The 27159-nt window shown below is 43.2% G+C and overlaps 1 long non-coding RNA gene across 1 annotated transcript; it reads left to right on the forward strand.

Annotated features, from left to right (window-relative positions):
• Positions 1-11430: 11430 nt before the first annotated feature.
• Positions 11431-21577, forward strand: LOC119480755. Its single transcript, XR_005204999.1, has 3 exons — positions 11431-11442; positions 18143-18146; positions 21275-21577. It is a non-coding gene; the product is annotated as an uncharacterized LOC119480755 (long non-coding RNA).
• The last annotated feature ends 5582 nt before the right edge of the window (positions 21578-27159 follow it).

Raw genomic sequence — 27159 nt, forward strand, 5'->3', positions numbered from 1 at the left:
CTGATTCTTACAAACAGTCCCCTTAATGTGGGAAGCCAAAATTGTGATAATATTCGATTAATATTCGATTAATTGTGCAGCCTCTAGTTGTGAGGATGGTGATGTATTTCTTATCCCGCGAGTTTCTCTACAGGTGCACGGCAGAAGTTGCATATTAACAAAAGAGACAATTGCTGACTGTTTCTTGAGGGATTCAAACGGAGCTTTGGGGGCATCGCGGTCTTTCATCGGAAACGCTGACGCAGTCAAAATGCGAGCCTGGAAAACACAAACTTGGTGAAGAAGGGGGAGGCTTGCCTTGTCAGGGAATTTACATTGATACACCAAAGAAGAGGGCAGCCTCTCCTCTTTCTCCTTCTCCCTCCTTTTTCTGCCTCCAATTGTTCTGCTCCGCGCCTTCATCAGCAGTTTCCCCTCCATTTGAAAGCGTGGGATTATGCAAGAGAGGCAGCATCAAATGATAGGTAGCGCAGCCGCTCCTCCTCTCAACACCACCCCCCTCTTCTCTCTCTCTTGTCTTTAAGTCTCCCGGCTGCTGAGCATGTAAATCTGCGAAGCCTGTAAAAACACAACTCAACAGTCAAGTCACTCACTGACAGGCAGCACTGTCAGCACACACATACAAGATGTTTTTTTGAAGTCAAGGTCAATTGTATGAAAACATACAGTAGTCCCTGCAAAGTCTGCGTGTGAAATATTGTACGTGGGTGAGCCGAGACACATAATGGAGTGTCTCTAAGCCGCAGAAGAAGCCTTCGGGATACAATTGTCATTTTCACTGTAAAGCAGCGACATTGGAGCGATTGTGTGCCGAGGTTGCTGCGTATGAGAGCCGGGATGAAGTCAGCCGGGTGTTTGGTTATGATGCCCTGCGCTGCTTTTCAGACAATAAAAATGCTTTTTTATTTCCTCTCCCACTTCTGTATTCGTCGTCAGAAAAATAGAAAGCTTCCAAAGAATCTTTATCCGTTCACAATGAGTTCCATTTATACTGACAAGTTGTGTTAATGCATCATTGGCTCTCTGCGCTCTCCTCACTAACTCCTCCTAGAACAAGATTAGAAAACGTCCACAAAATATGAAGAGGGACCAATTGCAACGGAAATATCCATTTTGTGCAAAGATGGAACAAATAAAAAGCAACTTGACAACTTGATTACAAATGTATTTTTTATCAGGAACAGGCTATTTATTTTGCATTAGAGTGAAATCTTGCAATAAAAGCAGCACGCATGCTGCACTCCGGAGACGTAGCATTTCTGTAAATGATTGCTAACGCAGGATGTACTCTCACAAGATTATCTGAAAATCAAAACCAAACCTTTGGACGCACTGTTCTTTATTGACCTACGACGGAGCTCGCGTGGACCGAGTAAAGTTGTTTTTATTGATGGAGTGTAGGCCTTGTGTGCAGTGCCCCAGAAACTCATCTGACACTGTCAAGCTAAAGCACATTGATTATTGGGTGTCAGTGAGTGAACTGTCTCTGAACCTTTGTGTCTCATCTGAGGCGTCGAGTCGTCCTGTGAGTCATCGTGCTGTTTCTATTTTCTACAGGAACTCACACTGTCCTTTTTAGTTGATGAAATCTCTCCATCTATGGCCTTTTAAAGGATTCGGTTCAATATCTTTTTCCAGACTGCAGAAGTTTCTGATCCTTGGGATTAAAGCTAGTGGGCCTCCCAGCCCATAGATCCAACAAAACCAGTATTTTGATTTCCTTAAAGGGGACATATCTTGGAAAAACTCACCTTTTCAGTGCTTGTGCACATAACATTTGGGTATCTGGAGGGCCTACCGACCCACAAACTGTGAAATAAGACAACCCAGCGGCAGTTGCTCGGTCCGTGGGGACTTGGCTTGTACGGACCACGTATGGAGGCTGGACTGGTAGCTTGAGCTGGGGGCACCGAATCCCCCCACAAAGCACCATACCTTAAACCGTTATTACATTTGTCATATACATACAAGTACATGAAATTTGACCTTTGCTTGGTTTAATGTCTCGCTCAAGGACAGACTGTAGGAGCCGGGGATCGAACCTTTAGCCTTGTGGTTACTGAGTTACAGCCGCCAATGTACCTATACTATGGCTGACCCTGCGGTGTGACCCAGGAAAAACACGTGATTCAACAAGCCATTCAGATTTGGCTCCCCTTCCTATGTCACCGTGCGTTTTCCTATGAATGTCCAGCAATACGAGACGCACTTGTCTCGGCCTTTTTAAATAAACTTCTTCTTCATAGGAAACAACTTGGTTAGGTTTTTGGCAACAAAACTACTTTTTTAGATTTAGGACAATATCGTGGTTTGGGTTAAAACAAACACCGGAAGGGACGTTACTTAAGTACGGAAGTTACGTGACAAATAAATCAACGCTAACTTCTGATTTCACACGGTGAAACATGAATGCCGATCTCCTGGACGAAGTTCCGGCGTTTTCTGAGCCAACCATGACCTCGTCTCTACCCGGCGTTTGTCACTCTTATAGCTACGAATTGTGTATGAGAACAGCCTGCTTTATAATGTTTCACCTACAGCTTGAGAATGACCCTTTGCAAAATTGCGCCATATTTTTCTCGTAAACCAATCGGAGCAGACTGGGCTTTTTCAGGAGGGGTTCTTAAAGAGACAGGCACTAAAACGGAGCGTTTCAGACAGAGGGTGAATACAGGTATATTCAGAGTGACAGTATGAGGAAAATAATGTTATTTTTTAACCTTAAAGCATGTTATTCAAGTAGAAACCCAAAACGCAAGTATGAACCTGGGAATCCCTTTTAATGTTTCATAGATGATTAAATTATTAATTTGAATAACACTGAGTTGCTTTTCCATTGATCTTTTCCTGATATGGCAATAAGCCTGTCTAGAGTTCCCATTACACAATTAGTATCTGTTCCCCTGACAGTATTTCCTGGCGTCTGTGTGTTCTTATTAGTGATTGCTAGCATTGAACCTATTAGTGATACAATGCAGGACCTCTTGTTTCATTGACAGACCTGTTGATTATCCCCACGGCATGCCAATAATCCATTAAAACCCATTGTTTACTTTGCCCAATGCAAATAGATCCGCTCTTACATCACATGCCTTTGCGTTGATATATTTCGCCCCATTTAATAATGCTATTAAACTTTACTGTGCAATGAAAAGACTGTACTCACAGCCATTAGTGGCAGTGCAGGAAACCAAGTGTGCTGTAATTTGCACCACATTATCGCCTCCGCTGCATTTTACTGTTAATATAATGACCCGACGTGGTGGACAGCTTACCACTGTGGGTTTACATTAGGTATTACACATTGGTGTCTGTACATATGGGGTGCACAATTTGTTCCTTTGTGAATGAGGGATTTTTTGCTCTTGCCATGAAATATGAAAAACTGTATCCTGCCACGACATGCTCAAAGAAAGATACACTACAACAAGCAGTGCTTAATGAAATCCTTCAGTTGATTCCCGCACGGAGACGGGTGATAAAACATCACATCCTCCTCCCATGCGTGAGTGTCACCCTGCATTACACCTCGGTGGCTGCACAGCAAACCAAGTCATGCCTTGCAGCTCACCAACCAATCTGCCCAGCAACATCTTATCCAAGGCATGACAGATAAACAGGGTGGGGAGGGGGGGAGTGAATGGGTGGGTGGTCTTCAAGGCATGGGACGTCAGGGAAAAAGGGGTCATGTGGGGCGTGTGGGTCTGTAGCGCATGATGGTACTATCTGGAGAACGCGAGGTGGAAATGTAGCCTGGACATAGAAACTGATAGCAATGAAGCTGCCAACCTAATCTTGCATGTGCAGGAGCCTCTGGAATGTGGCTGGGCATTTTTTTGAGTTTAGGCTACATTAATGTATCTGTATCAGGGTGTTGTGGTGGCTGCATTTTGTGGCTCTGACAGAGCTGATTTGCACCTTATCAAAAATGTAAAAAAAATAACCAATAAGCTGGCCCAAACTCAGCAATCCAGAACAAATAAATCGGTCGCCCCCGGTTTGCGACATAACTTACTTACATACTGGCCGAATTCCGGCTGTCGTCATTGCCATCATTGGGATGCCGGGGCTTAATAAATAATGATCGCAAGGCTCACTACTCATCTTCTTTTAAGTCGGTAAAGTGAAATTAATTCGTAAAATAGGCGTTGCTAGAAGCTCGGTGGTGTAGTGACTACCCGCGTGTCATGAGACACATAAGGAATGGTTTTACAGCAAGCCGGTCATGGTTGTGAAATAAACCCCTTCAGGGCGAGGGGTTTATTTCACAACCATGACCCGCTAGCTGTACATTATCCCGCTTATTACACGGCTACGTACTTAAGAAAATCAATAATTTGACATTAAAATGATCTGCCAGAGTCCGACATCAGAACTGTGTCCATAGCAACAGTCTGCTGTAAAGAAATAACAGACCGTAGAATGCCGTGATTGACCAATCAAAATCGAGTATTCAACAAAGCCGTGTAATAAAGCAAATTAGATAACATTTCCCCATTTTGGACTTTGCGGTTCCCTCCATTGTGTCGAAGGTCAGCACTGTAAAGGCAGGCTGCAGTTTGTCAATGGTGGGAATTTGTATGTCAAAATTGACCAAATTTGAGCTCTACCCACAAACACCATGTAAACCACTTCACTTCCATAACTGAATCCACCGATCTTGGCCATCCGATTAACACTTATCTAATTTGGCCCAACGTTTTCACTGTTGTAAATGCTGATGTGACTGACTCATAAGGCACATGAAACACATGCATCTAGATTTATAATGATTCCAAACCATCTTACGCAGAACCATTGGATATACTGTAGGTAAGATGTTCAAACTCTTGACAATGGAAGCCAAAGGAGTGGGGGAAGGGAGGTGCAGTCAGGGTGGGAAAGGGGTAGGGCATGTGGGGGCAAGCAGTTGGTTCAACCACGATAAGGAAAGCCAATACTGTAGGAGGGAGACAGAGAGTACAAGAGAGATAAAGAGCTGTGATGACTTATTCCATAAAGGACAGGCTGGGAGGAGGGAGAATCCATGAACACACACACACACACAGATTGATTTGGGCGAGTGGTTGAAAGAGAGAGAGGATAGGGTGTTGGGGTGATGGACACTCATGGTGGATGTCCACATTATTGTTCTGGCAGAGCAATCTTCTCCAATCTTGGCAGTGCGTAATGGAGGCACGAGAGATACCAGGTGCTGTTACCTTCTCCATTCGGAGAGGCAGGGCCACATGCCAGACTGAATTGGATGAACCTTTTATTGTTTGGCCTGCACTCGGCTGGGGTACCGCCGTCGGCCCCCACTGTTTTCAGAAAAACCCCAAGGACAAAGGGGAGGAAAAAACAAAGAGGGGTATAGAAAATAAATAAGAGGAAAGAAAAGACATGGACACCATTGACTATCATTTCTATGGGGAGTAGGGCTGTAACAGTTACACGGTACGGGGATCATGGTCCGCTGCACGCAGAATACACAGTATGTAGATTGATACATGTAATGCGGAACACATGCTAACGCCCATTTGACGGCATCATCCAGATGTGCCAATCACCAGGACGAGGACAATACAAACCGGATCCCACTGGACGAAATGGAATAAATACACGTTTGGTTGCTTTGAATGTTTTTTAATTGAAACACTACTACTCCCAATACACAAGTTTTATTTTGTATTATTCTATTTATTTTGTTATTTTTAATTCCATAGCATACGAGATGCATTTCAGTTTTATAGCCTACTGTGACCTGTTGCCTTTTAGGAAAGTGTTTGTTCAGTGTTTGGACAGTTTAACACATACATAAAAATGTTCCTCATTTTTATAATGAAAATAGTTTACTAAAGTTTCCAGTAGGCAAAATGCTACCTCAGTCCCAAGCAAGAGGATTGTGTCTTTCTCTGACACTTGCATTACTGTCTGTTCAAAATAAATTATTTTTTTGAAGTTTTAACGCCACTAATTTCTTTAACGCATTAACGCAACTTGCAATTTTTAGGTTGCACTGGGCTCAGTTTTAAAGCTAGAGTGAAGATACTGGTATTATATGAAACTAGAACATGTAAGGAATCCATTGGTACCAACCATATCCTACTAAGGAGGCTAAATAACGCTCCAAACTTTCACAAAATATTAGAGAGGAAAAACTGGAATGGACATTTTCAAAGGGGTCCCTTGACCTGAAAATTCGTTCTATGGGTACCCATGAGTCTCCTCTTTACAGACATGCCCACTTTATGATAATCACATTCAGTTTGGGGCAAGTCATAGTCAAGTCAGCACACTGACACACTGACAGCTGTTGTTGCCTGTTGGGCTGCAGTTTGCCATGTTATGATTTGAGCATATATTGTTTTATGCTAAATGCAGTACCTGTGAGGGGTTCTGGACAATATCTGTCATTGTTTTGTGTTGTTAATTATTTTCCAATAATAACTATATACATACATTTGCATAAAGCAGCATATTTGTCCACTCCCATGTTGATAAGAGTATTAAATACTTGACAAATCTCCCTTTAAGGTACATTTTGGACAATTACAAAATGTGCGATTATTGTGCTATTAATTGCGATTAACTATGGACAATCACGTGATTAATTGTGATTAAATGTTTTAATCGATTGACAGCACTAGTTATAACTGATAGAAACGATGGCTACCGAATCGACAAAGATTGAAAGAAAGAAGTTGTAATAACCTTGAATTGTCCTTTAAATAATATATTTTGTCCTCGTCTCAATCAAACATGTAGATGGCTCACAATTTGGCGATGTACTGTTAATAACACAGTGATTACGCACTCATCATCACTCAGCCTGATTGCAAGCATGTCTCGGCCAACTCATAACACACACACACACGCACACACACACATACATACACATCCATGCGGAAACAAAAAGAGAGTGAGACAAATAAAGAGTGGGTGTGGGGGGTTTATATGGCACACAGGGACTGGAGATCATCAGATTAATAACCTCCTCTTTTATTAAGAAAACAGTGTTATTGTGTTCGGTCATCTGAGCATGACAAAACAAGCCAATACACTGACTGCTGCAGAGCTGATTATTGTCCATTATGTTTGTTTGGAGGACTTTGGTCGGACCCAAAAGGATTAGAGCTGATTTAGAGACTGAAAAGGGGGATTTAGAGGAGTGTGTGTGTGTGTGTGTGTGTGTGCATGCGTACAGAAACTGTTGCTGTTGGAAGTGTGAAGCAAAGACTTTGACTCTTTAGAAACAAGACCCAGAACAGGGAGCGTGGTGCCTTGTTGCCTGGTGACTCCGTTGCTAGCCGCACTGGCGATACAATAGGATAATGAAATCTCTTGCTGTTCCAACTCTCCAGGCTACGGCGCAAACAGAGGAGAGGGAAAAAAAAAAATTAACACTTCAGTTCATTGTAGCTTGTTGGATTAGGGCTCACTTAATAACGCCTTTTTTTCCTTTGTGAGGAAATAATAGCGCGGGACATTATACGTGAAGAACGAGGGAATTGTTCCCACTGGCACCTCTGCAATTACCATAAAAGTTGTCGCCGCTTTAGCGTGTCGTCAGTTGATTTTTGATTGATGGATTCAAAACCCAAACACAGGCGAAGACGAGCGGGCGTGTTACTGAAAGATTTATTGGCGTCATAGCTCGGCCGTGAGATGGTTCGCAGCATATGATAAGCCTCTGAAGGCCTCGTGCTCTGCGTTCTCACCTGCCGTTAGTGAAGACGCCTTCTCCCACGGGCAGGTCACCTCAAAGGAAGGTGTGAGGAGAATCTATTAAAGCCACTGTCATGTTCATTCCCAGGGACAATCATAGACTCTGACCCCCAGCCTCCATCCTCCTCCTCTCAGGCCGTCCGGCTATGAACCATCTTTTTTTTTCTCTCACCTTTTCTGCTCTTAAAGCAGCAGTGGGTAGAATTGGAGCAAATATGATTTAAGAAAAGTTATTTATACAAAATGTTCACTATATCCTGACAGTAGAGCATGAGACAGGTAATCTGAAAAAAAAAAATCATGTTCCTCTGTGTCCTCCGGTGCTCCTAATGGCATCTGCAAGATTTCACAGACCGGACAAAAACAACCAATCAGAGCTGAGCTGGAGTCTGCCATCCAGCTGCCGTCTCTGTGCAGCTGTCAATCACTCGCGAACTCCTATCAAACGGTCAAAACTAGGCTGCGCTGATCAAATATTAATTCATATTTTGTTACTAAAATGCCTTTTTTTTTCTCATAAAATGTTTCCAGAATCATCTTGTAGTGTACTGTTTAGCTGGATAATGAGAAAGTTTGTTACCCGACAGCCATGTGGAGATCAGGTTGAAGAAATACCAAGCACTGCCTTCAGGACAATATACTGTACCTATCTCCTGATTTTATGCTATCACGATACCTGGGTGCCGAGTCGATTTTTAAATATTGCGATTCCACATTATGATTTATTACGATTTTAAACTTTTTTTAACACTAGACCATGGGGAAAAAGTTGAATCATACACTTCTAGGGACTTTTAATTTGAAAAATATCTAAATTAATACGATAAAATATGTGATTTTCAGCAGTCAGAGATGTCCTGAAGTCAAATATATCCGTTATTGTCAGGCATTATTTATAAAACATTTTTCCAGCAACCCAAAAATCAAAGAATATACATTTCCCTCACAAATTAGTGGTATTTTCTTTTTCTTCAAGTATCGTGATAGTATCAAATCGGGAAATAGGTGTATCATCCCAGCCCTGGTGGGCGGTGCTTGGTATTTCCTCAGATGATCTCAACATGGCTGCTGGATCACAAACTTTCTCATTTCACAGCTAAACAGTACACTACAAGATGTTTCTGAGAATATTTTACGCGTAAAATAGGCAATACGGTAACATAATATCGATTCATATTTCATCAGCGCTTCCTAGTTTGACCGTTTGATCGGAGTTCGCGAGTGATTGACAGCTGCCTCTGTTGAATGAACAGCCAATAGGAACGCTCTCTCTCTCTTTGAAATGACCTGTGATTGGCCAAAGTCTCCCGTCACATGCAGGCTAGATTTTTTAAAACCTCAAAACAGAGCCAGGTGCAGAAGTCTCTCTGAACACTTGAATTTAAATATGCTGAAAGGTTATTATGGGATGTTTGCCCAATGATGCCAAAAACATTCAGCCTACTGCAGCTTTAACTCTGCTCACCTTTTTGTATTTTTGTCTCTTTTTCTCCTTCTTGCCTACACTTTCGTTCCCTCGCCTCCTACTCTCTTCTTCGCTCCCTCTTGTCTCCCTCCTCCTCACTTTTCTCTCACCTTTCCTCTTGCTTGTGTGAGGTGTCTGAGAAAAAATCTGGAATTGCCTTTTTAAAGACATGGGATTCAATCCCTCGCAGTTTGGGCACCGGGAAAGCCCGATTAACTCTACCAACCTGCCATGTTGACACGGCAATGACAATTACTGTGAGCGAGGAGGACAGCAGCAAAAAGAGAAAGTACATGATTACCTATACGCAGGTCTGCAGGCTCTACAACCAAAGGGAGAGGAGAAACAAAGACGGATAGCTGGTCGTGTTTGGGTTAGGATTGAGGGGGGAAAGTGTGTGTGTAAAAGCACACTCCCTGTGTTTCTAATTAGCTGATGTGTTCATTAGCTCCATCAAGAGATTAGACGTCCAGTCAATGAGGGCGGCAGACTGAGACGAGGCTGTTTTCTTTCTCTTGTGATTACAAATTCTGTTAAAAGAAATAAAAAAAAAATCAAGGTTTAAAAATCACTGTTTTCCTCTTTTAACTTCGCCAACATCACCTTGGCGCTTTCTCTTCTTTTTTTTCTCCGTTAAAGCCCACGCAGCATTGTTGCCTTCCCACACATCATTCATAACCTTGAGGAACCAGGGAGAAATAAGAGACACCTACCACTTAAATTCAAAAGAGGGATGTTTCAATAGCATTGGCAGGGAAGGAAAAAAAAAAAAAAAAACAGAGATGTGGCCCTCATGTAGCCATGGTTACCTTGGCTTTATTGCTGTTTGTCTTGCACAGCAGATGCAATAAAAGTGCTAGGAGAAAAATGACTAGGCAAGGGGTATAATTGCAGAAAAAGGCACCACACACAGGTGTCAGGGAGGCTATCAGGGGGCGGGAATTGACCCGAAACCCCTCTCCGCTCTCGAGCTACCTGGTTTACAAGCGTCTCATTAGCCGTGATTGGACGGCTCTTGAATGTGCACGTACATCATATTTTAGTTTTCCAATTAAGATGCCGAGCTCCGGGACTCTCAGGTACGCCATTAAAAAAAAAAAAAAGGCCAAATGTAAAATTAAGTGTCTTTCGCAGCAGGCTTGATCGGACTTGGCCTCATTCGAGGAATAATGAAATATGGAGGTGGGAAGTCATGCGTGCATTGAGGCAGAGAGGGAAAATGTGGAGGAAAAGGGGGGAAGGACGACGAGAAATAAGTGTTGAGATGTGAGCGTTTGTAGGTGCGTTGGAAATCCCCTCGTGTTGTCAGGTGTTAGCCATTTTCCCGCGCGCTCCCCCTTTTTTTGGCGGCGGACGCAGAGAGGAAGTATCGTTCCCACCTTCTGTCACCTTCTTTATCTTTTCCTCGGCATCTCTTTTTCATAATCGTGCCTCCGCTGAGGACCCGAGGAGTGTTAAATGAACGGGAATTCATTCACACCTCTGTGGTCCTGGCGGGGACAGCTGGGATGGAAAGGGAGGCGCATTATCTCCCGTGGTGTGGCCGACTCAGATAGATGGCCCACTGGGGCTCTGGATAGTAGCTGATACACACACACACACACACACACACTTGGCTTGGGCATGGCAGGATTGAACATTTCAGGTGTTGTTTGCCACTGAAATGACACTGTTTGGAAGAGACATTTGGAGAAAATAGAGCTGAGAGGAAGGGTTGCCGGGGTCGCGGGAGGGAGAGATCAAAGGGGTCCAACCAATCCCCCCATACTTTTACTTTCTGCAAGGCTATAATAAATCATGGAGAAACCGCCAGAGCCCCAGATATCCACATAATATGTGTTCCTAGCAGGGTTGTCAAAGTTAACGTGATAATAATGCCACTAATTTCTTTAACGCATTAATGCAACTTGCGATTTTTAGGTTGTAGCGGGCTCAGTTTTAAAGCTAGATACTGACTGATGAGTGAAGATACTAGCATCATACTAAACTAGAAAACCTAAGGAATCCATTGGTACCAACCACCTCATACTAGCTTGTAGCAAAGGAGGCTAAATAACACTCCAAAGTTACGTTAAGTTTTGGCGAGGAAAAACTGGCATGGTCATTTTCAAAGGGGTCCGTTGACCTCTGACTTCAAAATATGTGAATGAAAATGGGTTATAAGGGTACCCACGAGTCTCCCCTTTAAAGACCACTTTATAATAATTACATGCAGTTAGTCAAGTCAGCACACTGACACACTGACAGCTGTTGTTGCCTGTTGGGTTTGAGTTTGCCATGTTATGATTTGAGCATATTTTTTATGCTAAGTGCAGTACTTGTGAGGGTTTCTGGACAATATGTCATTGTTTTGTGTTAATTAATTTCCAATAATAAATATATACATACATTTGCATAAAGCAGCATGTTTGTCCACTCCCAAGAGTATTAAATACTTCACAAATCTCCCTTTAAGGTTAATTTTGAACAGATAAAAAAATGTGTGATTAATTGCTATTAAATATGTCAATCGATTCACAGCCCTAGTTCCTAGCCCAGACAGAGTAGCTGTGAGGTTAAATTTGCGATGCGTCCCACGATGTGCCACTTTTGAGCTGTATAATGCTCCAGCCTTCACTCCAGCTGCTGCATGTCATTGACATTTCCAGCATTCTGAAATGACAGATGAATAGTGATAGCCTACACAACGGGGAATATGAGAAAAAAATCAGCAGAAAAAAGTAGACCGTGAAAAGTCAACACTGACTGAACGACAGGCAGGCTCACACAATTAACACATAAAAAGCTTCTACTGTCACAACCGGCTGGTAGCTGGTTATTGTTCTGGTGCCGACTCATCGGGGAGAGTGTGTTGCCTTTGGGGAAGGACACCCATGGGAGCCTTGAGAGAAAGCATGATGATGACACACACGGTGCTCATCATTCAGGCCCCCCTGGGGCCCATAACTTCCTGATGACACACCAACAATTTTGCCACTAACAAGCCATCTAGGCCAAGAAGTGTTGTGTAGTACTGAACTGTGATTTGTTTAATTAAAAGGAGTTAAATTTAAGTGTAACTGTTAAAATAATCCACACAGAACAATGTTCAGACCTGACACCAATGTTTTAGAAATTCATCAAACGAGATTCACAAGCTTATCATTATATAATAGATACTTAATCATTTACTCTATGGGACACAGTCACTAGAGATTTCCAACTGATGAATCATCATCATTTTGTGTCATCACTGACGGCAGTGTCACATAACCGTCACTTTTGCATCTAATTAATTGGGAAATATCGGATTGTGAGATTGTTGGCAAAAATGTGGCATTCCATTAAAGGTCCCATATCATGCTTATTTTCAGGTTCTTGCTTGTATTTTGGGTTTCTGCTAGAACATGTTTACATACTTTAATGTTTAAAAAAACCTTTATGTTCCTCATGCTGTCTGCTTGAATATACCTGTATTTACCCTCTGTCTGAAACGCTCCGTTTTAGTACATTTCCATGGAATTGCAACAGAATTACGTTGCTAAGGAACAGCTTGGGTCCATGTTTACGTCCTGTCAGCTGATGTCATTTACATACACTGCAACAGGAAATAAACTGGGACACATTTAGAATGTTTACGTTTAAAACTTCGAAATGGTCTAAATATTGTAGATTTGTGACATCACAAATGGACAGAAATCCCGACGGCTTGTTTCAAAAGCTCAGTTTTCCATCATTTTGACATGGTGCATAGTTTAGCCCTAGGCGCCACTGAAATGGAAAAGAAGCAAGTCTGAAAATCATATCTGTAGCAAATTCAGAACTGTGATACTGCACCATGGTTTCTGAATTCATCAAAAATTGACCCTGAAGCTCAACATGAAGTTATTTTAACTACTGAATCTTTTATCAGATTTGTACAAAGTATAATCTTTGGCTTCAGCTCACTGTTAGCAGTGCATGCTACAGAATTTTAGACTAGTTGTTGAATGTTTCTTGTAGTGTTTGGGATTTCTCGTTTACATTTTTGTACCTTTGACAGACATTGTTAAGTGTAGTGGAGAACTTGAGGTAGTGATGTGGCTGGTTCTGATATGTAAAGTATGACATTATCTGCATACAAGGAGATTTTTTTGCTCCAGTCCCCTCCTGGTAGTACCCCAAAATCCTTGTTGTCTGCGTGGATAGCTATGATCAGGGGTTCAATAATGAGGGCAAAAGGAGTGGAGATAAAGGTCACCCTTGTCTGGTCCATCGTTGCAGTTCAAAATAAGGAGAAGAGACATCATTAGTGTGAACGGGAGCTAGGGGAGAAGTATACAGAAGCTTGACCCAAGCAATAAAGCTTTCTCCAAGACCAAATCTATGCAAAGTGGCTAGGAGATAAATCCCATTCAACGCGGTCAAATGCCTTTTCCGTATCAAGAACAGCTAGAATCTCCTGTGACCCTGGGGTGGAAGGTGAATGAATAACATTAAATACTATACTAGTTGTATACCGATAGTGCCCAAAATTCGGCATCGGCAAAGCAGGTTTGCCCGTCTATGCATGGATCTGATACCATAATTTATTAACCCAGAAAAAATTCAACTTGTTTAACCGGAAATCAATTCTTCTTTGCTGCTCCGAAACAGTAGCCCTTCACTGTGCTGCCACCCTGGATGTACAGTATCATGGATGCCACTGGCAACAACAGTGCGGTGCTAGCGGAGAGTGTAACGGTAGTCAGAGCAAGGAAAATGTCGGCCATTTGGCAATATTTTACAGTGGAAAATCCAACATGTAAAATGGCAATATGTACAGTATGTCAGGCTTCCGTTTCAAGGGGTGGCAGTACCCTAGTAGGGTATGTGAATATTTATATTTTTTTATCACGCTGGTATCGGATCGGTACTTGGTATCGGCCAATACCGCAAGTTCAGGTATCGGAATCGATAAAAAAAAAAAAAATGGTATTGGAACATCTCTATTAGATACTCATCTAATATTGAAGAAAGACATTCTATTTTTAATAAAACCCATCTTGTCATTGTGGACTATCTTTGGTATGATGGACTCCAGACTCTGAGCCAGAACCTTAGCCAGGACTTTGGCCAGCTGCTCATTTTTGTACTTATGCTATCACATACCATTGTCTATGCAGAAAATTAACAGGAACTCTGGACACCCCAGAACAGTTCCTGCTTATCAACTGTCTTGAGAGGAGCAGGAGGAACTTCAGTGCTGAAACATTAGGACTGCTGATGGCCGCAGTACTCTGCATCATTCATGTGGACATCTGACAGCGCGACATTAAGGCTAACGCCTGTCATCTCTCAGTCTGAAGGAGTGCTCTACAAATTGGAGAGGAGAAGATGTGTTGGTCCAATTATTTAGCCGAGTCTGAGCAGGTGCCATTACCAGCGACTGCATTGATCGCTTCAGTTCTCTTTGCAGATTTCAAATCAGACAAACATCGGTGTAGCGGGCATACAAATGAGATGATGAAATGTGTCGGCGCGTCAACACGTTTCGAATCTGAAACAGTCGCGCAGAAATCGCTCGGGTCAATCCAGATAAGCTTTTGTCATTGATTGACCCAGGGAAAAAAATGGAGATTTTACTTTCAAATGAAATTGAGGAGGGAGAGTGAAAGACACAAGATGCTTTAAAAACCTCTCTTGATTCATTAAAAAGTCTCTGCCACCAGAGACGAGGGGGGAATAGGATTAATCTCTGCTCTCAGTGTGTATGTGTGTGAGAGACACAGCTGAGTGATTCTCTTCATGTCTCTGAGGGATAATTAGCTCTGGCATGGCCTGTCGTTGCTCTGCAGGCCCCTCTTCGGTCCCGGGACTCGGCTGGCTGTGTCATCAGAGCCGCGGAGCTCCGTCTGTGGGGAGAACAACATGCAGTGGACCTCGTTCTGTGGAGCCTGGAGGGGTCACTCTCAAATCATCAGTATGTCAGAACACACTCTTTATGTTTCATGCTCCCCAGCGATGTTTTCAAGTGCCCTTGTTACATATTCTATTCCTTCCTTTTCTTTTCTCTCCTCTATTTCTCTTAGTTCCCTTTCTTATTCTCTTTCCTTTCCTCATTTCTTTTCTCCTTCCTCTTTTCTCTTCCTCACTTGCCTTCCTCTCCTTTCCCTGACCCTCTTATCTCTTCCCTTTTCTATTTTCTTCCCCTTTGCTTCCTCCCACTTCTCTCTCCTCCTTCCTTGTCTTTTTCTTTCTTTCATTTCTGGGTTTCATCTTCTCTTATCCTCTCCTTACTTGTCTTTCCTTTCTATCCTTTTCTTTTCTTTCAATTCCTCTCCTCTCCTCTCCCTTCCCTTTCTTTTCTCTCCTCTATTTCTCTTAGTTCCTTTCTTTTTTCTCTTTCCTTTCCTATCATTTATTCTCTTCTCTCATCTCCTTTTATTTATCTTCTTCACTTGCCTTCCTTTCATTTTCTTGACTCTTTCTTACCTACCCCCCTCCATCTTCCCTTTCTATTTTCTTCTCTTTTTCTCCTTTGCTTCCTCCAATTTACACTCTCTTCCTTCCCTGTCCTCGTCCTTTACTTTCTTTTATTTCCTTTCCTTTCTTCTCTAATCCTTTCCTAACTTGTCCTTCCTAGCCATTCTTTCCATTTTCTTTCTTCATCTCCTTTTATTTTGTCTGCTTTTCTTTCATTTGATCTTTTCTCCCTTTCTCTCCTTTGTTTCCTTTCCTCTCCTCTTCTTTCCTTTCTTTCCACTCCTCTCCGTCTCCTTTCCTTTGTATTTAGCCATTGTGTGAGGAAACCACACCATCTCTCCTGCTCCAGCTTTCTAACCTTGAATCATATTATCATCCAGTTGTAACACCAGTTGTTCGTCTTTATATAACAACCCCTTTCTTTTTCCAACCTTCTCTCCATCTCGTTCTCTCTTTCCATCTCTCCTTATTCATGACTCCTGTCATTGATTTTCCACAACAAGGAGCGTGAAGCCTATCAATATTTCTAGCTGGAGAAATGAAATCAATCAACAACGCCCCTCCATGAGTGGTTAAAAAATGAGAGCCCACTGGTTTATTATTAAAAAGCCAGTAGCCAGCGCTCACCCACCCATCTCCTCATGTTCTGCTTGAGCCCGTGTTCACTAATGGCTGGCCCGTGACCGACTTCAATATACGTGATTGATGTGCTGCCTTATGTGCTTAAAGAGACAATCTAGTGGAGAAAGTGCTGCAGCCATCGACGTGCCATCAAAACAGAACGTGTGTTTTTGCATGAGGTATGAAACTTGGTTCTCTGTGGGTTAAGCCAAACATGTAAAATATGTCGGTGGCCACCACAGCATTTGTTTCAGAGAATAGAACATCTCTCTATGTTAAAATACCTCTTGAAACTGATTGCTGGCCTTAGAGCGAAGGATGGCGCCGCTTTGCCCTCCCTGTCTCCAACTGGTCCATCCTCCACGCCTCCAGATGTTTACAAAATTGGTTTAAGTTTTTGTTGACACAGTGGTTTCTGTGAAGTTGGCATTTTCTTCTACTTCTGGCTGCATGGTGCCAGCATTTTCTTCTGCTTCAGGCTGTCTGCTCAACAATTGCTTTCACATCATCAGAAGTTCCCACCAATCACAATCACCAGTCACAGTACGGAGGCATTATTGTGACAATAAAATAACTGCATCAAGTGTTTTTAATCATCAAACATCCCTCCTTGTACGTCAATCCACCAAATCCATCAGTCTCTCTCTTACCAGCCCGTGGTAGAGTTCTGGCGTGGTTTTCACACAGGTGCCATTTTGTATTTTCTGCCTGTTAATAACTTCGTGTGTGGATCTAATGGTGATGAACGCCCGGGTCGAGCCAACCGGCAGCTGTAATTATTTTCTGCAGTTGGAGTTCTGACATGCACAGCCAGCGGTATACGGGGTCAGCTGCCCTGCAGCCTGGACAGCAGCTGCCTGGTAATTTTGGTTGTGCCACGGCAGTTTACGGCGCCGGCACCGAGCACTTCCTCTCCAAATCGCTGGCAGTGGTGGTAGTTGTGTGTGTGTGCATATGTTCTGATGAACCTGCTGCTTATAGTACATCACAGAAAACAGGATCAGGAGGGTGTCGTTTTTTAGGAGGTCCCCTGGTACTATTACTCTGGTGATGGGATGTATTTCGTTTTGAAACGGAGCGTTGGGGGCAGGACATCACAGAATCTAAGCTAATTAGGTTTAAATCATGAAGACAAGGAAAGTAAGATTTGGTAAAAGAGGCAGAAAAGTTGGATTGTTGAAAAGTTTGTGATGATTTTTATTGGTTGGATTTTTAGCCGTGCTACAGATGGTAATGTCGGTCTGTATATCTGTCTGATGGTCCACCACATTGGTGCAGAAATATTTCAATAACTACTGGATAGATTGCCTTGAAATTCCGTACTGACACTCATGTCACCCCTCAAGAAGTTTTCTAATAACTTTGGTGACTTTACATCTAGCACCATCATCAGGTCAAATTTTCAATTTGTCCAATATTTTGGTTTACGACCGAATCCTTGCAAAACAACTGACCTTCCCATCAGCCTCAGTTGTACAGTACTTGGTGTTCAGTGCTAATTAGCAAACGTTAGCATGCTAACATGCTAAACTAAGATGGTGAACGTGGTAACCATCACCAAGTTGGCATTTAGTTATTGTTAGAATGTTTGACATTAGCATTTAGCTCAAAGCACCACTAATCCTAAGTACAGCTGTAGACTCTTAGTCTTGTATTAATGAACTATTAGTGATGTGCTAATAGGTGCTAATAGGTGGGTGGGTTCGGGCTGAGCTTACTAGAAAATATCACAGGTTTGGGCGGGTCAAAAAGTGACAAAGTAGAGTTTCCCAGTAAGTTATTAATAACTTACAGAAACATTGTGTGCAGTAGTCCATCTTCTCTTCGCGGTGCTCAAGTCCGCTTGTCTCTGTTCTCGTCTCAGACCTCCAGCCATGCTACTTTAATGCATATAAGACTGGCGGTTTGCGGGTTGGATCTGGTTAGGGTGGTTGATTAACTCATGTTTTTAAGGGTCGGGCGGTGCGGATTGGCTCTCATGATGGGTCGAAAAAAAACGCTGAACATGCATCACGCATGAGGTCACCACTAAAGATACACCACAGATGCAGTGTGCATCATATGTGGGTATGAATTTGTGTTTATTTATCATTGTAGAGATGAATTTTCATTTGTCTTAAATCAAATTAAAGGGTTACTCCAGTGATTTATTATCACAATAGACTAAAAGGTAATGGTCAAAATTGAAGCAGCAGAGACTTTTCACCTTAGTGTGGCTCAAAACCCCAAAAATGATGGATCCTACAGTTCCCATAATTCCGCCAATAGTTTAATTAGATCCTGTAAATGCCCATATAATACACATGAATTCCAAACTCTACGTGCCTTTTTTATAACGCAGGGTTTTTGTAATCAATTTGATGTCTCCAGCCCCAAGCTGAGATAACCTTTATTACTGTTATTATCTCCTACTTGACATTATACATCTGTTTACACAGGCTGTGCAGTACTCCCAGTGACAAGTAAACTGACCTTTATGTGTGAAAACAGTGGGTCGAATGCCCCTTTAAACTTATTATATGCAGGTAGGTCTACAAGTGTTTGTGTATGTGCTGAGGAAAAGCGAGGTATGGGAAAGGACAAAAGTTCATAATAAGAAATTAGCAGACCGATTTATACATTTCTTTTGCTAAAATGCAAGTGTTTGAGTCACGCTGTGCCGTCCTATTATTGCTCTGTGTGAATATTAAGCCTCATTAAAAAATGTGTGAGACCTTCTCTGTGCCCCACCCCCTTTTGGACAGATGGCGTGGTCCACCATTAGAATGCTATTTAGCTAATTATCAGGGCAGCACCCACATTTACACCACCGCCCCCCTGGTTGGTTATTGCCGCACGCACGCACGCACGCACGCACGCACACACACACACACACACACACACACACACTTCCTACTTTACACCACAGCAGGCCTGGAGGGGAAAAGGTTAAAGCTGCAGCTTTGCCAGTCAGAATCAACATGACACCGCAGGGAGCTCGGTCCTCACTGGAGAGAGCTTAGAGGACCCTGGGATGGATGATGATGGGAACAGGAAGTAGGAAGGTATCGGCCATCTGGTTGACCTTCTATGTACTGCGATTAATACTCAAAAAGTTCACAGTATTGAACCAAGCCAAACCTGAGTTTTGCTGTTAACCATGAGCACAGAGAGAGAGGCCAGTGTGGTGATAGCTCGAGTAGTTAATTCAGCTGACATAAAGTGGACAGATCTAGTGATGGACAAGTAGAATTATCCCCTCCGCTGTGCAAAGGGCATTTGAAAACTATAAATATGCATACGCGCAATCCATCATTACAATGGAAAACAGCAATAATTGGGCCAAACGCCGTGTGTGTCGGCAGCACAGCGGGAGAAAAAGGGAATGATCTATGAGTTTTCTTAATGGTTCCTGCTGAGGAGAGCTTCCGCGTTGAGAACATATAAACACCGTCCCCTAAAAAACAAGCTGAGATGAACGGATGTGAAGTGATGGTGATGGAGGGAAAACACGCTCCTGTCAAAAATGACATGTCACATCTAGACAAACAGACAGCTGACATTTCACACCGCAGTCAACAATCAAGTCTTTGTTCATTATAGCGGCACAAGGGCTGAGGAAAAACTGTCTGCATAATGGATTTGAAGCCAGCGCACACACACATTTGTGCATCTCTGCATGGACACACAGAAGGTCTCTGAGGACGAGCCCAGATTGGGGATCCCCGTCCCCCCCAACTAACCCCCACCCTGACCTCCAGGTATTAGCATGTTCACTCATCTAGGTCCACTGCAAAGAAGGGCTGTCCCGCATCCAGACGGCTCTGCATCCCCCTAATGAATGTGACATTTAGCTGATATTTACATGCCATGCATGGGGCTGAATTAGCATGCCAAACACTAAGCTTCAGATTAAGCAAAGTTTAGAAATTACACACAAAATCTATCACGCACAGGTTTACTACAGGTGACCCGCTTAGCCGAGACATACGCTTAGTCCTGGTTTCCCCTCCATTCCTCATCCTTCATTAAAATGTTACACACACAAGTTATTTACATAGCAGCGAAGCAAAACACAGTAGCTCTGCAGGGGGAACTTTCAATCCTGTCCGTCTGCTCGGGTTGAAATTGCTCTGCTGACAAGAGGCAAAATATCAATCAGAAGTAATTTCTTCCCACTGCCTCGGCTGTCAGCGCCGCAGTCGAATGTTGACCCTCTGTCATAACACATTTGTTTACCGTTTACATCACTCAGTACACTGACTCCAAAATACCGAACGATGTTATGGCACCGGCAGCAACAGAATATAAAGCAGTGAGGGGCGTTTCGTACGGCGGACACCTCTCCGCGCCGCGCTCTTTCAGAAAAACGTCCCCCAGTAAACAAGGCTGCATGCTGAAATTATAAATACCGGCTGAAAAGGCAGGCAGACATGTGAGGCGATAGTGAGTGCTTTTTACATTAATCACATGACGGTGACGGTAAGGTCTGCCATCAACACCTCTAATGGAAATGCTACCTGACTGACTGACAGGAAGTGCTTATATCAGCAGGTTAGCTCCCAGACAGCCTTGTGAGGCCTGCTGGAGTGCTTGTCAAGGCCTTAGCTGATGGGTATTACTGGTTCCAAGAAGAATGAATGTCATTCCAGTCAACACCGTCTATGTATAGGCAACCCTGTCTCCTACAGAATTATGGAGCCGTACAACTACTCTGCATTCTCAGTTACGTTTTGAGAGAAACAGATTTTCCCGCAGATTATGGCCACATTTTTAAATACATGGTCAACGTAAATAAAAAAAAATAAAAAAAAAAAATGCACAAAATGACTTAGTTAGGTTTAGGCAACAAAACTACTTGGTAAGGTTTAGTAAAAAATAAACATCATGGTTTGGCTTAAAATGACTACAGTTGTTACGTTATTAAAGGAGCAGTGTGTAGGATCTGGCAGTGAGGTGAGGAGATTAGAACCAACTGAAACCTCTCCCGTGTGCCAGGCGTGGTGGAGAACTCTGGTGGCTGACGCAAAAGCATGAATGGCCCTCTCTAGAGCCATTTAGAGCAAAACCAGTGTGCAGAGTGTGTGTTTGTGGGAAGTGAGTGGTGAAGCAAGAGAATGAGAGAGACGGCGGCAACGGGAGTGAGTAGAGTTATCAACTCCGGCACGAGCAGGACAAGTTAACAGAGTTCGGCTACTGATGGAACATGGCGGAATCTGTGGAGAGAGGAGCCTCTCCCTATGTAGATAGAAACGGCTCATTCTGAGGTAACGAAAACACAACGATTCTTATTAACAGGTGATTTATACACCAAAGGAAAACATACTTATTAATATTATTAAATTCCATTTCTGCCAATAGATCCCCCTAATTGTTACACACTGGTCCAGGACACAAACAGCGGCGCCTGGGTGAAAGTCCTGTGTTAGTTTGACCCATAGGCTGCACACAAATGGGCGGCGCATCACCACTTCCTCCCACTGTGCAAAGGTGAAGCCAAAATATCCCAGATACGAGAGCTACTGTACTCAGAGCAGTTGTCAATCACAGCTGTCAATCATGACGTCTCACCCCCTTTTTATAGCATCAAATAACTAATTAAAACCAAACTTATCAGAAAAATTAACACTTGAACATCCGTCACCTTGATAAGAACGACTTAAAATGACAGAAACCTTTGGGAAAAATGTATTTTACTTTTTGGTTTGGTCCATATCCCATCCACTAAACTGGTGGGGGGCGGGATTTATGACCTATACTGCAGCCAACCACCAGGGGGGGGAGATGTTTCGGCTTCACTTTTGGGGAGCTGTCATGTCATCCACCTATAAACAGTCTATGGTTGAACCCATCTACCATCCCGACCTCCTCCCTATGCAGAGTTCCACGGACTATCATTGCAAACATATTTATGATGTCGAAAACAAACATAATGGTCACAATGGAGTTTTGCTGTATGGGAACATAGTCTTCAGGAGACAGGGCTGGTATATGTGTCATACTGCTTCCAACTCTTGTTCCGCCTGCAGACAACAGCATTGCAGCCCCCTCTAAAACGATCTCCCTCACCTCACCGTCGAAACACTCCGGCAGTGGATTTGCATGGAGCCCGGATAGAAATGTCAGCCCGTTAATTGCCAGGATCACGGCTGTTTCGCATTTTCTATACCTGAGGCCCGGCAAGTCACGGTTACTTTAATTGATTTTTCACCGGGTCAACGAGAAAGGAAAGCTTAAGGGCGGGATGCGGACCCGGGTGACATAATTGACATTTGGAGTTAAAAGTCAAGCACTGGTGGCAACGCATTCCACGGCGGGAAAAAAGTTAATTCAGCCGGCACAACCGTGTGACATTATAGGGATCATGTGTTGTGAATAAGAAAACTGGCTGCCAGAATGCGATAGCAATTTCGTCAACAGCATCCCCCTTGGCAAAAAATGCTGAAATAGCTGTCATTAGATCCATTCAGCAATTACAGAAAACAGACAAATCATTTCTTTAATTTTTCCTTTTTTCTTCCAAATACACCTGTGTCCACTGTCACTTGTTTGTCTGCTTCCACTACGGCATCCCTCAGGTGTTTGTGAGCGTGTGCATGTGTGTGTGCATCACCCTTTCCAAGGTGTCTGGGAGCTGAGGGCCCATCTGTGGGCTTCCTCCTGAGCCTCTTGAGAGGGCCACAAAGGCTTCTAATTATCCCTGACCTTCTGGCTCTCCCTCTCCCTGCCTCCCACTCCGGGCCCCCGTGGCTCGCTCGGGTCTCCTCTCTCTCTCCCATTCACTCCCTCCTCGCTCTGTTTGCCCCCTCGCACGTTCAAAATAACCCCTCCGCTTGGCTCCAGCCGCTAATTGCTGCCATTTCAGAGGCAGACGGCGTTTGGTGCGAGGCAATCCGGAAGGTCAGTCAAGGAGAAGCGTTCCAATAACACCTGCGTGTCTGTCGAGGCTTGGTGGTTGTTTGGAATCACATTGCTTTGACAGGCACAACTCTTTGTTTCAAGGTGTTCCATTTGTGGAGGTAAAGTGCTGCTTCAAAACCGGTCATTAACAGCTAGCAAGGTAGAGAACAGGCAGGGGACGATGTGGGGTTGACAGGTTGCTTTTATTGCTAAAAACTGATCATTTTCAAGCTCAATTGAGTCTGTGTTTATTTCATATGTATTGTATGAAAATAACATTGTATATATATGTAAATATGTGTGTGCCACATTCACTATAGTAAAATGCAATTTTATTCATTATGTAAATATCACCCTGGCAGATTTAGCATGATATAACTACTGTTTGTGTCCTTTGTGAACGTTCACTTATTTTAATTTGCGTCCGTAGCTTAATAACGTAACAAACATAGTCATTTTAAGACAAACCATGATGTTTTTTACTAAACCTAACCAAATAGTGTTGTTGCTTAAACCTTACCAAATAGTTTTGTTGCCTAAACCTAACCAAATAGTTTTGTTGCCTTAACCTAACCAAGTAGTTTTGTTGCCTAAACCTAACCAAGTAGTTTGTTGCCTAAACCTAACCAAGTAGTTTGTTGCCTAAACCTAACCAAATAGGTTTGTTGCCTGAACCTAACAAAATATTTTTTTTGCCTAAAACTAAGTGATGTAGTTTCATTGTTGTTTTGTTTCAATTTAGTAGTCATTTTAAGCAAAATCATGATGTTTTTTACTAACCCTAACCAAGTAGGTTTCTTGCCTAAACTTAACAAATTAGTTTTTTTTTGTGTTTTTTTGTTTTGTTTGTGGGGGCAGACAGGCAGCCATGGTGCCTTTAGAGGACTGGTTCAGAGCAGCTATGGCTCTGGGGATGGAGCTGTTCCTCAACCTGGAGGTGCAGGCGTAGAAAGCCCTATGGCACCTGCCGGGTGGTAGAGGCTCAAACAGATGATGGTGTGGGTGTGTGACTTCCTTGCAGATGTTGAGTTGTAGACATCCTCCAGGGCTGGGAGCTGTGTCCCGATGAGCTTCTGTGCTCTGGAGATGATGGCTGCTGTGCAGCTGATGTACCAAACAGAGATACAGGTTGTGAGGATGCTCTCCATGGTGCAACGACAGAAAGTCACTAGCTCGACACTCATTCCACTCTGTCTCTGTTGATGTAGATTGTTTCAATTTACAACGTTAACCAAATGTTTAAAAATGTTTAAAACGGTTTATAACTGTGACTGTGATCTGGCAGTTTGGTTATATGGGAACATAGTTTTGTAGGAGACAGGGTTGAATATACATAGACAGTGTTGACTGGAATGACATTCATTCATGCTAAATAATCAGATTTTATCTTTTATTATGAAGATAAGATAAGATCAGATCTCGTTGACAAACCGTTGGTACTAATTTGCTGTTATTATTACAACTCACAGTCTTTCACCAGATTCTGAAGGGATTTGCTCAACTCAGCCACACACTTATTCCCACAATCTAATTTGTTTACAGTTGTCTTTCAGTATCTAATTGTTAACCAAAGTTAATAAAGTGTTTAGTAATGAAAGTGAGCTAACATTGCCCCTGGCCTTGACAGCTGATGATGTATGGGTTTGGGACAAGGTGAACTCCATTTGTTTCTCCATGCATGCTGCAGCCACTCAGAGCAACTCTTGTTCAGTTTATGATCACGGATGAACGGAGAAAGTGAACATGGGCGGTAATTAAGACCCCGGCTTATTGAATTTCACACTTTTCAAATTTAGATTTATCACCCAGTAAAAGGCCTTGCCGCCTGCCTAGCCTCATTGTGAGGACGTTGAACCAACAAACAGTGATTAGCACGTAGAATAACTCTTCTAATTAGCCTTGAAGCACATGAACCTCAACTAGCTCGCCGCAGTTTCGGAGCAACTTTTACATGTTAACACGCATTTTTCCACCTACCGCAAACAATAAGGGAATTCTCTTTTTTTCATAATAGATAATAGCTGTATTTCAAAATGTCCAGTCAGTAACCCGACCAACAGCATCACCATGGAGACTGTAATTATGTACGTCCTGATGAGGGGTGGAAATAGACATGGGAGGAAAGGGGGGTGACGCTGTAAAGCATGTCAGTGAATATCAGAGCTTGAGCCCTGCAGTAAATAATGACTCCGCTGCCGCACTCTGCCTCCCGCCGAAAACCTTGCTGGTCTCTCGGAGAGAGTTGCCAAGGAAACAGTGAATGAAATAAATCTACAGTTTCATGTCAGAAGGTTGAGGGAGAAGCAAGACAGGGAGACCAGGAGTTTACAGAGGAGAGATCCAAAATCTGTAATCATTTCTGTCCTGCATGCATACGTGTGCACATACAGAATAGTTATAGATAGGTGGGGAAGGAACTGTGAGGCATTCTGCAAAAAAAAAATCTGTATGGGTAGTACAACTTGTTTCTGCCATAGCATTGAGGAACTGAATACAAAACTGATCAAAAGCAAATTTTTGAGTCTACCTTAAGGGAGCTTCTTCTTCTTCTTCCCTGAAAACACAAAATAAAACGGGAGGTGTGAGAATCTTTACGTGAATCGCGACAGCAAAACATGAAAACTAAAAAAAAAAAAGCCCACTTTCAACGCGACTGGAAACCAAACCGCAGAGAGCCTTGTTTGCATCTCGTTTGTGTTCAGCCGGTGTATCCGTCTTATCTGGCTCGTGTTGTTTTACGTCCGTGTTTCTAATTGACAAGTTGAAAGCTGTTGCCCCCCTGTCCTTAATCCTCCCCACCAGCATTAATTAAACAGCCCTCCCCTCTCCTAATTAACAGAGCATTACGAGAGCAACAAAATAAATCAGCGCTCCGCATACATCCAACTGATAATGTATTCCAAAGTGCTTATCAGGCAACACAATTCTCCCCCCTCTCTCTCTCTCTCTCTCTCTCTCTCTCATGTAATTAGACACTGATCAAAGTATAGCTTGATTTGATAGGATGCAAACAGACTTACTGTATAAATTATCAGCGAAATGAATGCAAGTCTGGGCTATAGTTAGTCAATAAGAAGAATGTGAAAGAATTCCAAAGTCTAAATGTAGGTTATAGAAGACTTCAAATGAAGGATGAACCCTCCAGGACTTCTTTTTCATGTGTTTTTCGTGGCCTCTGGCGTCGCGTCAAAGTATTTGGAACCTGTCACAAACTGTTTTCTACTGGTGGACTTCTGCTTTTGAAGAATAGCTATTTGTGGCGACCGGCTCAGCAGTGATCAAAGGCAGAAGCTCCTTCCATCCTTCACTGCAATGATAGTTCTGCTGGATCACATTTGTAATTTTGAGCGTTTTCTTTTTGTGCGTAGGTGGGGTTTGCTCTCAAACACCACGAGCATGCAGACACACGTTTCTGCTTCAACAGCTGTAGATTTCTAGCCTTAAAACAGTGCATGATGAAAGAAGTGTCACTCTCTGTCATCCGCCCACCTCTTCATGCGGTGTTGTTCAGACCTCCGTAATGATGTACTAAGATAGGATTTGTGTGCTTGGCACATGTTCAGCTTGTATACGTGTTTATTCTTTATGCAGCTTTTTTTTCCTTCAATCGCACAAACTTGCCAGCAAATTCCCCCAGTTCATCTATAATGGATCAAGGGATGTTCTCGCTGCTAGTACTGGATCACCTCAGTAAGCGGGCCTCAAACAGCCCGGCATGTCCTGGCACTTGTCCCAGCGAGAGGGAATGGGGGACCCCGATGACACGGGCGAGAAGCTGAAGCAGCGCCGAGCTGCTCAAATATTGATCAGCGGGGCTGTCTTTGAGCTGGTTAGACTCAGCCAGCACATTCGCCCACGGGACTCGGTGGCGGGTCGAAAAAGGCCACACAACAAAGCGAGAAAGAACTCGCAGGCGTTGTCTGCGACTCGATGCACATTCCGCTGGTAGATGCCGCTTGCTTCTGTCGCAGCTCGGAGAGAGCGTCACCTCGGTATCGACGTTCTGCTCAGGCTCTGCTAGATGACGCGTCCCTGAGGATGGACCCGGGGTGGATGGTTGATCA

This window comes from Sebastes umbrosus, chromosome 21, assembly GCF_015220745.1.
Source record: "Sebastes umbrosus isolate fSebUmb1 chromosome 21, fSebUmb1.pri, whole genome shotgun sequence".
NCBI lineage: Eukaryota > Metazoa > Chordata > Actinopteri > Perciformes > Sebastidae > Sebastes > Sebastes umbrosus.